Source organism: Muntiacus reevesi, chromosome 2 (assembly GCF_963930625.1).
Source record: "Muntiacus reevesi chromosome 2, mMunRee1.1, whole genome shotgun sequence".
Classification (NCBI taxonomy): domain Eukaryota; kingdom Metazoa; phylum Chordata; class Mammalia; order Artiodactyla; family Cervidae; genus Muntiacus; species Muntiacus reevesi.
The window spans coordinates 5,608,697-5,622,066 of NC_089250.1; the positions used below are offsets into that span (position 1 = coordinate 5,608,697).

General features: G+C 40.7%; 1 pseudogene; it reads right to left on the reverse strand.

Moving 5' to 3' along the window:
• Positions 1-681: 681 nt before the first annotated feature.
• On the reverse strand, positions 682-1,791 carry LOC136161782 (vigilin-like; annotated as a pseudogene).
• Positions 1,792-13,370: the final 11,579 nt, after the last annotated feature.

The window sequence follows — 13,370 nt, forward strand, 5'->3', positions numbered from 1 at the left end:
TAGCTTTGTTGATTTTTGCTATGGTCTCTTTAGTTTCTTTTGCATTTATTTCTGCCCTAATTTTTAAGATTTCTTTCCTTCTGCTAACCCTGGGGTTCTTCATTTCTTCCTTCTCTAATTGCTTTAGGTGTAGAGTTAGGTTATTTATTTGGCTTTTTTCTTGGTTCTTGATGTAAGCCTGTAATGCTATGAACCTTCCCCTTAGCGCTGCTTTTACAGTGTCCCATAGGTTTTGGGTTGTTGTGCTTTCATTTTCATTTGTTTCTATACATATTTTGATTTCTTTTTTGATTTCTTCTATGATTTGTTGGTTATTCAGAAGCGTGTTATTTAGCCTCCATATGTTTGAATTTTTAACAATTTTTTTCCTGTAATTGAGATCTAATCTTACTGCACTGTGGTCAGAAAAGATGACTGGAATGATTTCAATTTTTTTGAATTTTCCAAGACCAGATTTATGGCCCAGGATGTGATCTATTCTGGAGAAGGTTCCGTGTGCACTTGAGAAAAAGGTGAAGTTGATTGTTTTGGGGTGAAATGTTCTATAGATATCAACTAGGTCTAGCTGGTCCATTGTATCATTTAAGGTTTGTGTTTGCTTGTTGATTTTCTGTTTAGTTGATCTATCCATAGTTGTGAGTGGGATATTAAAGTCTCCCACTATTATTGTGTTACTACGAGGGGTCCAACTGCTGGGTCAGAGTGAGGCGGACCCTCTCGGGGCAGGTGCTGCTCCTTGGTCATTATCGCTTGGGGCCCCACGGAAGTGTCTTGGGGGCCACCTGAGCCCCGAAGCTGGGGAACTCCTCAGAGCTGCTCATATCGGGAGCCTTCTCGCTGCTGCTGGCGGTCCAGGGGGCGTCACGTACGACGAAGCCCTTGGACGGCGCCTTGGACTCCTCGTGGGCAGGGGGCTTCAGGTACAGCTGCAGTGCCTCGCTGTCCACCACGTCAGCCAGGTATTCCTCCTCCAGGTTGAGGATGTGGTCGATGGCCTGCTCCACGTTCTCTGGGAGCCTCGTCACGGTCACGCAGTTGGGGTCGGGCGCCCTGCTCTGCGGGAAGCGGATGTCCACCTTGAACTCATCCATAATTTTGCGGATGGCTTTGCCACGGGCACCGATGATGCGGGCGTGAACGCGCGGTGGTCTAGCGGAACATCCTCAGAAACCATCTGTTCAAGCTCACCCACGATCTTCAGGATGGCGTCCCGGGCAGCCTCTGTGTTCTTCTCATAGCCTGTGATGGTGATTTGGTCCTGTAGCTGGCTCCCGTCGTCCTTATCAGGGAACTGGATGTTCACGTCATGCTCCAGGCGGATCTGGGTGATCACCACCCCCTTCCTCCCGATGATCTTGGGGTGGTATTTGGGGTCCACAGTGACACTCAGCTTAAAGCTCCATAAAGCCCGGTCCTCCTGCTCAGCCTGCAGCTCCTTCACCCGCTCCAGGAGCCCCGCCTTGGCCCGGTCCAAGTTGGCAGCCAGGCCCGTGATGGCAATGATGTCAGACTGCAGCTCCGGTGCTGGGACGTGAATGTTCACCTCAAACTCGTCCGTCATCTTGCGTATCCCACTTCCCTTCTGGCCGATGATGTAGTGGTGAAGGTCATAGGGCACTTCCACCTCAATGGTGACAGGAACCAGCGCCTCCAGGGCTTCCTTGGCCGCCTCGCACTTCTCCTTCCGCCCGAAATGACGATGATGTCGCACCTCCTGGGGGAGCCGGGCTCGGCCTCCTTGCCCTCTCTCCCCTCCGAAGAAGTGAAACTCTTGCTGTTTGCAGATGACATGATCCTCTACATACAAAACCCCAAAGACTCTTCCAGAAAATTACTAGAGCTAATCAATGAATATAGTAAAGTTGCAGGATATAAAATTAACACACAGAAATCCCTTGCATTCCTATATACTAACAATGAAAAAACAGAAAGAGAAATTAAGGAAACAATACCATTCACCATTGCAACAAAAAGAATAAAATACTTAGGAGTATATCTACCTAAAGAAACAAAAGACCTATACACAGAAAACTATAAAACATTGATGAAAGAAATCAAAGAGGACACAAACAGATGGAGAAACATACCGTGTTCATGGATTGGAAGAATCAATATTGTCAAAATGGCTATTCTACCCAAAGCAATCTATAGATTCAGTGCAATCCCTATCGAGCTACCAACGGTATTTTTCACAGAACTAGAACAAATAATTTCACAATTTGTATGGAAATACAAAAAACCTCGAATAGCCAAAGTAATCTTGAGAAAGAAGAATGGAACTGGAGGAATCAACCTGCCTGACTTCAGACTCTACTACAAAGCCACAGTCATTAAGACAGTATGGTACTGGCACAAAGACAGAAATATAGATCAATGGAACAGAATAGAAAGCCCAGAGATAAATCCACGAACCTATGGACACCTTATCTTTGACAAAGGAGGCAAGGATATACAATGGAAAAAAGACAATCTCTTTAACAAGTGGTGCTGGGAAAACTGGTCAACCACTTGTAAAAAATGAAACTAGAACACTTTCTAACACCATACACAAAAATAAACTCAAAATGGATTAAAGATCTAAATGTAAGACCAGAAACCATAAAACTCCTAGAGGAGGACATAGGCAAAACACTCTCTGACATAAATCACAGCAAGATCTTCTATGACCCACCTCCCAGAATATTGGAAATAAAAGCAAAAATAAACAAATGGGACCTAATGAAACTTAAAAGCTTTTGCACAACAAAGGAAACTATAAGCAAGGTGAAAAGACAGCCCTCAGATTGGGAGAAAATAATAGCAAATGAGGAAACAGACAAAGGATTAATCTCAAAAATATACAAGCAACTCCTGAAGCTCAATTCCAGAAAAATAAATGACCCAATCAAAAAATGAGCCAAAGAACTAAACAGACATTTCTCCAAAGAAGACATACAGATGGCTAACAAACACATGAAAAGATGCTCCACATCACTCATTATCAGAGAAATGCAAATCAAAACCACAATGAGGTACCATTACACGCCAGTCAGGATGGCTGCTATCCAAAAGTCTACAAGCAATAAATGCTGGAGAGGGTGTGGAGAAAAGGGAACCCTCTTACACTGTTGGTGGGAATGCAAACTAGTACAGCCACTATGGAAAACAGTGTGGAGATTTCTTAAAAAACTGGAAATAGAACTACCATATGACCCAGCAATACTACTTCTGGGCAAACACACTGAGGAATCCAGATCTGAAAGAGACACGTGCACCCCAATGTTCATCGCAGCACTGTTTATAATAGCCAGGACATGGAAGCAACCTAGATGCCCATCAGCAGACGAATGGATAAGGAAGCTGTGGTACATATACACCATGGAATATTACTCAGCCGTTAAAAAGAATTCATTTGAATCAGTTCTAATGAGATGGATGAAACTGGAGCCCATTATACAGAGTGAGGTGAGCCAGAAAGATAAAGAACATTACAGTGTACTAACACATATATATGGGATTTAGAAAGATGGTAACGATGGCCCTATATGCAGGGCAGAAGAAGAGACGCAGAAGTACAGAACAGACTTTTGAACTCTGTGGGAGAAGGGGAGGGTGGGATGTTTCGAAAGAACAGCATGTATATTATCTGTGGTGAAACAGGCCACCAGCCCAGGTGGGAGGCATGAGTCAAGTGCTCGGGCCTGTTGGGCTGGGAAGATCGGGTGGAGAGGGAGGTGGGATGGGAGACCGGGATGGGGAATTCGTGTAACTCTATGGCTGATTCATATCAATGTATGACAAAACCCACTGAAAAATTAAAAAAAAAAAAAAAAAAAAAAGAGGAAACACACACACACACACACACACACACACACACACACAAAAAGAAAGTGAAAGTGCCAGTCATCAAGGTCAAATGATTCTCATATTGTTTATACCACCAAGGGATTAACCTCATGTTTAATTTTTGTTTAACGTTTTGATAAACATTTTATGGGGAGGATTTTTTTTCTCTCATTTCTCTTTCAGTTGTCAATCACTTTTATTTTGAGGGTGTCTTCTTGAATAAAGAATAACATGACTTCAGCCCCCAATTTTGAAGACCCTCCCCATACTAATTAAATCAGAATTTCTGTGGATGGAACTCTTGCATAAGCTTATTTTAAATCAAAGTATTCCTAAACAAGGGCTTCCCAGGTGTTGCTAGTGGTAAAGAATCACCTGCCACTGCAGGAGATGCAAGAGACATGGGTTTGAACTCTGGGTTGGGAAGATTTCCTGGAATAGAAAGTGGCAACCCATTCCAATTCTTGCCTGGAAAATTCCGTGGACAGAGGAACCTGGTGGGTTATAGTCCATGGAACCACAAACAGGCAGAAATGACAGAGTGCATTCCTAAACAAAGATAAAGCTGAATCAGATCTACTTAAGAGAGGAAGGGCAATCATTACAACTATAGATCCTACTTACAGTGTATTATTCCCCAGTTCTAGGAATAAGGGGTCCTGTGGACTGGTCCCTTGGGGGAGCACATCTAAACATTTCCATACAGATATTGTGGGTGGAGCTCTGCATACGGGAATAGTGCAGACAGAGCATGTGACTCAATCCTCACCTGTCATCACAAGTTCCAACTTCCTTAGGAGCCAAGTATAGATGGCAATTCCTGTTCCCACTGCGAAGGAGTCATAATAATTAAAAAGAAATTATTACTTGGTAACCAAAAAGCAGTACTGTTAAATCTACAAAATCTAAGCACTCAGGGCTCTCTGATTTGATAAAATACTGCAATGCTCCATTCTTCAGTCAATTCCTGAATTTTTTTCTGAATTCCTTTTGATAAGAAAACTTCTAGAAACTGAATCTATACTTTTAGCTCACAAGTGAGCTAATGGGGTTATTTCCTAAGCCCGGTGAACTTCTGTTGCTGAGGCAGAGGCTTACTGTTAGGATCCAAACACTGCTGTCTAGTCTGTAAGTGATCCCCAGGCTGAAGTGAAACAGAACTGTTAATGCATTTTTGATGAATATTAAAAATTCATGAAAAAAATAAAAAGTAGGATAAATATTCAAAAGAGTCTGGCTTGGGTTTACATGCCTTAAAGTTATTCTCTCTCTCATCCTCTCTCCCTTACTCTATAAAGAATATCATAAAACTTCCACGTCTTTCCACATTATGGAAAGTCAATTTGATAAGAACGTTGTTATGTCTGTAACCTGTCAGGGGTAAATTGAGTAGAAAATTATGCAGTTCCCCGGTAAAACCAAGTGTTAATATGGAAATTCTCATTAAAAGCCCTAAGAAGCTACAGATGTTTGAGAAAATTTCACTGATTGCTTTGACCTGACCTTTTTTTTTTTTTACAGTGCCTTCCATAGTGCACTGAAATCCTTCAGCCCATCTTATCCCATGTTATCAGTTTCAGACAAGGAGGCTTTTTTAGAATCACTGGATATAGCATTAACTCATTTTATCCCCACCGTCTCCTCTTCTGTCCCCCGCCTGCTGACAACAGCTCTCTGCATGGTACTGTGGGCAGGAAAAAGGCAGCAAGTTTCTCCTTCAATAAACAGGACATCCCATTCAGGTCACTCATGCAGCTCATTTTAAATAAATTGAATCAACTTCTGCCTATTATCTGCTTGTCCTTGAACTAAGATAACATTGGACATTCAGTTATCACTCAAAGAAGGAATTATGAGGGTGACAAAATTTGCTGAGTGCTCCAAGGCCAGGTTTCACAGAACTTTCCTTGGTAGGTCTGGGGAAGGGAACTTCCATTGCTCCAGCCAAATAGTGTGTTAACTGTTAACACTGTGCCCTTGCTGAAAAGCTTCAGAAAGTTTGAAAATTTGAGAATATTTTCAACCCAGTTTTATTCTTATGAAATGACTGAGGTTAACAGCCTCACTGACTCAACAGACATGAATTTGATAGTGAAGGACAGGGAAGCCTGGCATGCTACACAATCCAAAAGGTCGCCAAGAGTCAGACACAAATTAGCAACTGAACACACACAAGAGCTGGTGCTTATCCCAGAAGTCTGGGGATGCCTAGCTCCTTCACAGAGGAACTCTTGTCATTGGAATTTGCCCTCTATAGTATTAGCAAATCAAGAGACTTAATAACTCAAACTCTTATCCAGAAGTTACGTAAGGAGTAAGAGAAAGACTTTTTTTATGGCCACTCTGGGTCTCTGTTGAGGCATGGGCACACTTTCTCCAGTTGTGGGTCATGAGCTTAGCTGCCCCGAAGCATATGGGATCTTAGTTCCCAGACCAGGTATCTCACCCCCATCCCTTGCATTGGAAGGTGGATTCTGGACCACCAGGGAAGTCATGCATAAAGACGGCTTTATTCAAGAAGGGATTAATTTGATTGAAATAAATCATTTCTGAGCATCCCTTTTCTGATGATGGATTTGTGCTAGAAGTTTTGCATCTAATGACTTTAAATGTAGGTGGAGCCTTTGTTCATTTAATACAGACTTTGCTTTGGTTATCACTGGGACTCACCAAATTTTTAAGTTCCTCTCCCTGCCTGGGTACAGGAAATGATCTTACTTTCTTGCTCCGTTCAAGTTAGGTAGGACCATGCAACTTGTTTGATGAATGAAATGTGAGAGGAAACGCTATGTGTCGCTTTCAAGACATAGCCCTTAATCACTGATGCTTGACCCTTGAGTTCTCTCTTCCCCTGCGCCTGTGACACTGGAAGCAGAAGTTGGCATGCGTGGAGGAGCCTCAGGATCGATGCAGCCTGAAAGGACAGTGGTCCTGACTCAGGGCTAAGTTAGGATGAGTGAGAAGTAACTTTGGTTTTGCTGAGCCACTAAAAGTTTGGAGTTATTTGTATTGCAACACAACGTAGCCCCTCCTTACTGAAACATGCTCCGTGTTCAAACTTGCTTGAATGAGGCCCTTTAGAGTCACTGTCTCCTTATTTGCAGGGCAGTATTCTTCATGGACTGTCTTAGCTATCTTGTGAAATGGACCACAACTTGGAAAGTTGTAAACTGGAGGGTCCAGATGTTGACTTGCCAGCGACCAACAAGTGTATGCCTCATGAGCTCCTCTAATTAATGGAGAGGAGCCAGACGATACAACCAAAACCAGGCTTAGCACCAGGCTCTCTTGGGAGCTCTGCTTGTGACTGTCAAAAGGAAAGAATACCTTGTTTAATTGGCAGTTATTAATTGTTCTTGGCTACTCATATTAACTCATATTCATGTTGATAGTGGCTTAGAGGGATAATCTTGATATGAGTAGTTAATTCAAAAAGGTCTCAGTATGATGTCAGTTTCTGGACTATAGATGTTCTGTTAGAAATACTGAGGTTCCCAAAGGTGATTTTCAAGTCCAGTTTTCTGTAAGTCCAAATGAGTACACATTTCTTTGGGGTGAAATTACCACTACTCTGCTATGGCTTAGGCTTGAGTCTTGCCTTTTTTTTTTTTTTTTCCTTTTTTTAAGTAGAAGTGTAGTTGATTTACAATGCTATGTAAGCTACAACATTTACACAGTGAGCTTCTCAGGTGTTGCTAGTGGTAAAGAACCTGCCTGCCTTTGCAGGAGACATGAGACACATAAGTTTGATCCCTGGGTCAGGAAGATCCTGGAGGAAGGAACAGCAGCCCACTCCAGTATTCTTCCAGGAGAATCACATGGACAGAGGAGCCTGGCAGACTATGATCCATAGGATTGCAAAGAGTCAGACACAACTGAAGTGACTTAACACAGTGTATAGCATCAGAAGATATCACTTATATGTGGAATCTAAAACATAATACAAATGAACGTATTTACAAAACAGAAGTCGACCCACAGACACAGAAAAGAAGTTTATGGTAAAGGGAGTGATGGATAAATTAGGAGTTTGGGAATAAGAGATATGCATGACTATATATAAAATAGACAAACAAGGATCTGCTGTATGCCCCTGGGAACCATACCTAATACTCAACTCCTAATTTATCCCTCACTCCCTTTACCATAAGTTTGTTTTCTGTGTCTGTGGGCCTACTTCTGTTTTCTAAATAAGTTCATTTGTATTATGTTTTAGATTCCACATGTAAGCGATATCATCTGATGCTTGTCTTTCTCTGACCGGCTTACTTCACTTAGTACTTCACTTCACTTAGATCATCTCTAAGTCCGTCCATGTGGCTGCAAATTGCCTATATCTTAAGTTCACCAAAAGAGGTGAATTCTTTTAAGAATATCTATGCTTTAAATTTCTTGAAAAGTAGGAATATGTTGACTAAAACATTCTACCCTGTGCAATAGGTGTGAACCTTTAGTATTTAAAAGGCCAAATTTCCAGAAACCCTTTTCAGATGGGAAGGGTTAAGTGAGGCGATGTGCTTGGCTTGGTGCTTCATAAATTACTTGGTAGAATAATGGACCTTTCAAATGCAGTTCCCATATTTCACCCTATCCTCTACCATGGAAATTCCATTAATAATAAATATAACACTTATTTTATGTTTTTTCTCCTATAGCAAGAAACTCTTTCCTTTGAAGTAGATTCAGTTCCCTAAAGCACAATGTTTTAGAATTAAGTAGCTATTGGATTGAGAAGTAGGAAGGAGGATAAAACTGAAGTATTTTGCTAATGCCTCATGGTATCTCAGGGAACAATGATGAAGCTTCCATCGGCATCTTTACTGCTGATACATGGGAATATGTCTGGCTGGAGGGGGGAATCTATCAACTCCCTGATATTTATGAAGTCCTTACAGAGGGGCGGGCATACTCATGCATTCCTTCATTTATGTCCTCCTGCTTGGGTCCAACTCCTCTGAAAAAAAAATTACAGATCCAAGGAAGGTACAGTCCCCTTAATGTTTGCTTGTTTTAAACAACAATTGAAATGTGTCAGTCTACTCAGTCAGTGCTATGTTTTAGATATTACTTCTGACTGACATGTCATTCTTTCAATAAATCTGCTCCTTGAGTTCTATTCAGTGATTTTCCCAGAGATCATTTGATGTGCACTTCTCCTCACTAGCAATGAAACTGTCTTTCTGGTGGCTGGTTTCTCCTTAACCCACTAAAGATTCTGGTGCCTGATGATCATGAGGTTGAAACTGCCCTTTGTGTAACAGGTCAAAAATAGTGAAATATTGGACATTTCATATGGTTCAAACTTCCTTTGCTGTGGCAAGCCTTCCCGGTTGGCTCAGAGGTAAAGAATCCACCTGCTAATGCGGGAAAAACAAGAGACACGGGTTTGACCCCTGGGTCAAGACGATCCTCTGGGGGAGGAAATGGCAACCCACTCCAGTATTCTTGCCTGGAAAATCCCATGGACAGAAGAACCTGGCAGCCTACAGTCCATAGAGTCTCAAAGTGTCAGACGTAACTGAAGGAGCATGCATGCACAGATTTAGGGAAAATAAATAGAACTGCCTGGTATGTGTAAGCAACCTCCTTTTTGTTGTTTTCTTTTTTGCTCTTCTACAAAGGAAGCAGACAAGAGATGTAAAGAATAGCAGTAAGAGCATCTACACGTGTGACTCAAGTTTCCTGGCCATCATGCACCACTCACCCCACCCAGGTTTTGCTCCTGGCTAAGGTGTGGTGGGAAGATCCCCTGGAGAAGGAAATGGCAACCCACTCTAGTATTCTTGCTTGGAAAATCCCATGGATGGAGGAGCCTGACAGGCTACGGTCCATGAGGTCAAAAAGAGTTGGACACAACTGAACAACTTCACTTTCACTTTCAAGGGGTGGTGAGAATGAAGAGCAAAGGAAAGGAGATGATGGTTGACACTTGAGATCCAGGCAGCCTCAGGCGAGAGCTTTGTTCTGATGGGCTGCTGGCTCCCAATAATAAAATGAGAACTAGTTCTCACTCCTTTAAAGCGTTTTCTCTGTAGAAAATAGAATAGCATGGAGGTATTTTATACTCTGCACATCAAAGAAGCAAGACACATCTTACACATCTGTAAAGACATTTGTGAATTCACTCTAAACCACCCTCCCAAACAAAAACATGTAGAAAATTAAAAATTGCCAAACCTCAGAGGTCTGTAGGTCTCCTTTGACCACAGTACAAGAGAAGGGAGAGAGTCTTTAGGAGAGAACAACATCAAAGGGAAAGAGAAAGGAGGGTGCTTGCTTTTCTTCCTTGCTTACTTGGCTGCAAACACTTTAATCATGTAAGCATATTAAATACTCCTAGCCTTTCTCCTATTATTCCATTTGACAGGAGAGGAGACTAAGGTTGACAGAAGAAATGGAGCTTGTCCTAAGTGGAAGAGTTTTTCAAATGGCAAAGGAATAGACTCAAAGCCAAACTGGCTAACTCCAAAGATACATTCTTCCAGAGTGATACACAGCTGCCCCCTTGGATCCAGGCAGGCAGTGGATTTGATAGACACAAGGAAAATATAAGGTTCTAAAGTGGTGATAGGGGCTCACCTCTCCACAACTTCCTTGGCAACGCATGCCATTCCCCCTCTTTCTGAGTTTTTCTCCAGCCCATCAATGAAGCCTTATCCTTGATGATCCTCAAAGGAACACTGGGGGAAGAGTGGGCATGAATGGGATGGGAATACTGCCTGTTCATGCCTTACGACTGTCCTGCCCCACTTTAATGAGCAGGTCATATGGGAAGAGAACCTAAAAGGTAGAGATGCCCATTTGAGAGAGATACCATCTGCAAATGCCCCCAGAATGTTAAATTTAACTTAGAATGTTAAAGGGAAGAACATCATTTTGGGGATCAGGCAGCTATGCTGTTTAATATTTGTGAGATATGGAACATCTGAAAATGGGATGATCATACCTGCTTTGTAAGATTTCTCTGATTCAGCATCTCTCTCTCTTTTATCTATTTTGCTCTCAGGGCCTCTTTCACACTAAAAAATTTGTTGGGATCCCCAAAAAGCTTTTGCTTAGTTAGATAGGAATTAGATCTATTGATATTAACCATATTATAAATTAAAACCAAGACAAAAAAGTACTTATTAATTTATTTAAAATTAGAATGCTTCTATTATGTGTTAACATCAAATGTATATGTTTCTTAAGTACAGCAGCTATACATTCTGAAAACATAAAACTTAATGAGAGGAGGGGCAAGCTTTGACAACTTGGTACACTGCTTTAATGTCTGACAGTGTAAAACAGCCAGATTCTCATATCTGCTTCTGCATTCAGTCTGTGGTGATACATTGTTTTGATTGAAGTGTGTAGAGAAAACTCAGCTTCAAACAGATTTGCAGTTGGAAAAGTGAGGATGTCATGGGCTGCCTGAAAGGTGACCTCTGAGGGTTCTGGCACTCTACTTTAGAACAGCTGCTCTAAAGATTAAAATGAGTGAATTAAATACAAAGGATTTACTCCCATGCCAGGATACAGAGCAGACAGATGCTCACTAAATTGTATGAGAAAATGTTACCTCCAAACTTCACTGCATCTACTGATATATATCTCTGACTAAGAAATGTATTCCAAAATAATATATATCACAGTGAATATATATACATCTAACAAATGAGTGGGAGCATACCTAGAACATAAAGAAAGCTTTGAATTCCTTTGACCTTCATTTGATCAGAATAGCAATACCAATTTGCAAATTATTTTAACAACATTCTCTTGCCCCACACCTCTTAACTTCCATTTTTTCCCCCCATTGGGAAGGATGCATTTTATTGATCTAACCAATATGGTACCAATGATGGGCAATGCCCAACATCTCTCATTGTTATGGATGCCCTTCCTCCCTGTCCTGGGAATTCCTGACTCACTCCAAGAAACAAAATATCAAGCATCACCTGGGCAAAATAAAGGCAATTTTCCCTGAAGTCCTTTCTTCAGAAATGGGGAAAAGCCTAGAAGAAGAGATTACCTTGGACAACATCTTTAATCTCAATCCCAGAACCCAGAAAATTATTTGAGTGGTCATTGTTTTCAATTCTCCAAATTATAGTTCATATAAAATACCATTCTAGACACATAGCAGTGAAGTTAGTAGACAAACACAATATCATCATTAAGCATTGATGCTTAGCTCTCTCTTAGACCCATGCAGAAAAGGCTGAAGGACTGCCACCCCTGTGCCATCAGCATCTCCTTGGTATCGTCCATAGGGGTCCTGAGTTTAAAGTGTGAAAGTGCCCTTTAAGATATTTTATGAAAGTTGTGATTCCTGATTTATTGTTATTTCTTTTTGTTTGAGTTCTTCCTTGACTTTGGCAATGTTTTTAAGAAATAACCAATATGTCTCTAATACTCCATTTTTCCCCCCATTGGTAAAAATTCTAGGTATAATTTGCATACAGTAAAAATCACTATTTTTGGTGAAAAGTTCTTACAAATGCTAGAGTTGTGTAATCCCTGGCACAATCAAGACATAGAGCAGTCCCAGCACCCATATTCACTCATGTCCTATGGTTAACTTTTGCCCCCACCCCGAGCCTTGAACACTGTTGAATTTTTTTCTGTTTTCTTTTATAGAATGTAATATTAATGGAGTTAGAGTCTTTTGAGCTTGGCTTCTTTCAAGCAGCATAATCGACTTTAGATTCACCCTTCATTGCGGGATATGCTAGTAGTGGGTTCATTTTTCTTGCTAAGAAAATATCCCATTGAATGGATATTCCACGTGGTCTAATCATTTCCAATGGAAGGACTTTTGAGATGTTTCCAGGTTGGGGCAATTACAAATAAAGGTAATATGAACATTTGCATACATTGAGCATATGTGTTTGAGTGTGTGTGTGAGTCACACTTAGATTTTCATTTAACTGGGGTTGCTGGTTCATACGGCAAATGTGTCTTTACCTCCATAAGAAATTGCCAACTTTGGCAACTACTTCTACTGTTTTGTATCTCACTATCAATAGATGGGAATTTCAGTTGCTTAAGTTCCTTGCTTGCACTGTAGTATTGTCACTCGCCCCAACCTTATCCTAATAAGTACATGCTTATAAGTTTGTGTTTTTGAGGTTTTCATTTTCTATACTTTTTTTAAAGTCACTAAATAAGAATTATTAAAATAGCTTAGATGGACAAACCTCCTATAAAAGCAATAGATAGAGTGACTAAACTACTAAAAACATATCAAGAAACTAAAAGTCTCAACTTGTGAGCACAGGACTTTACATGAAATAAATATATGAAGTACTTTGAGTCTAGGGATAATATTTGACCAAATATTATCTTTTGAAATTCTCTATTCTCACAAAACTTTAAAAATAATTCAAGGTTATAGAGCTAATAACTCAAATGGTAAGAGTTCACAGTAAAATTAACAAGCAAATATAAAGTTGATCCCACCTATAAATGTTCTTCTGAATAAACTACACAAACTTCCACTAAATTGATATTATTTTTAAAAAATTTGGAATGACTAGTGGCTATTCACAGCATTTGTATTT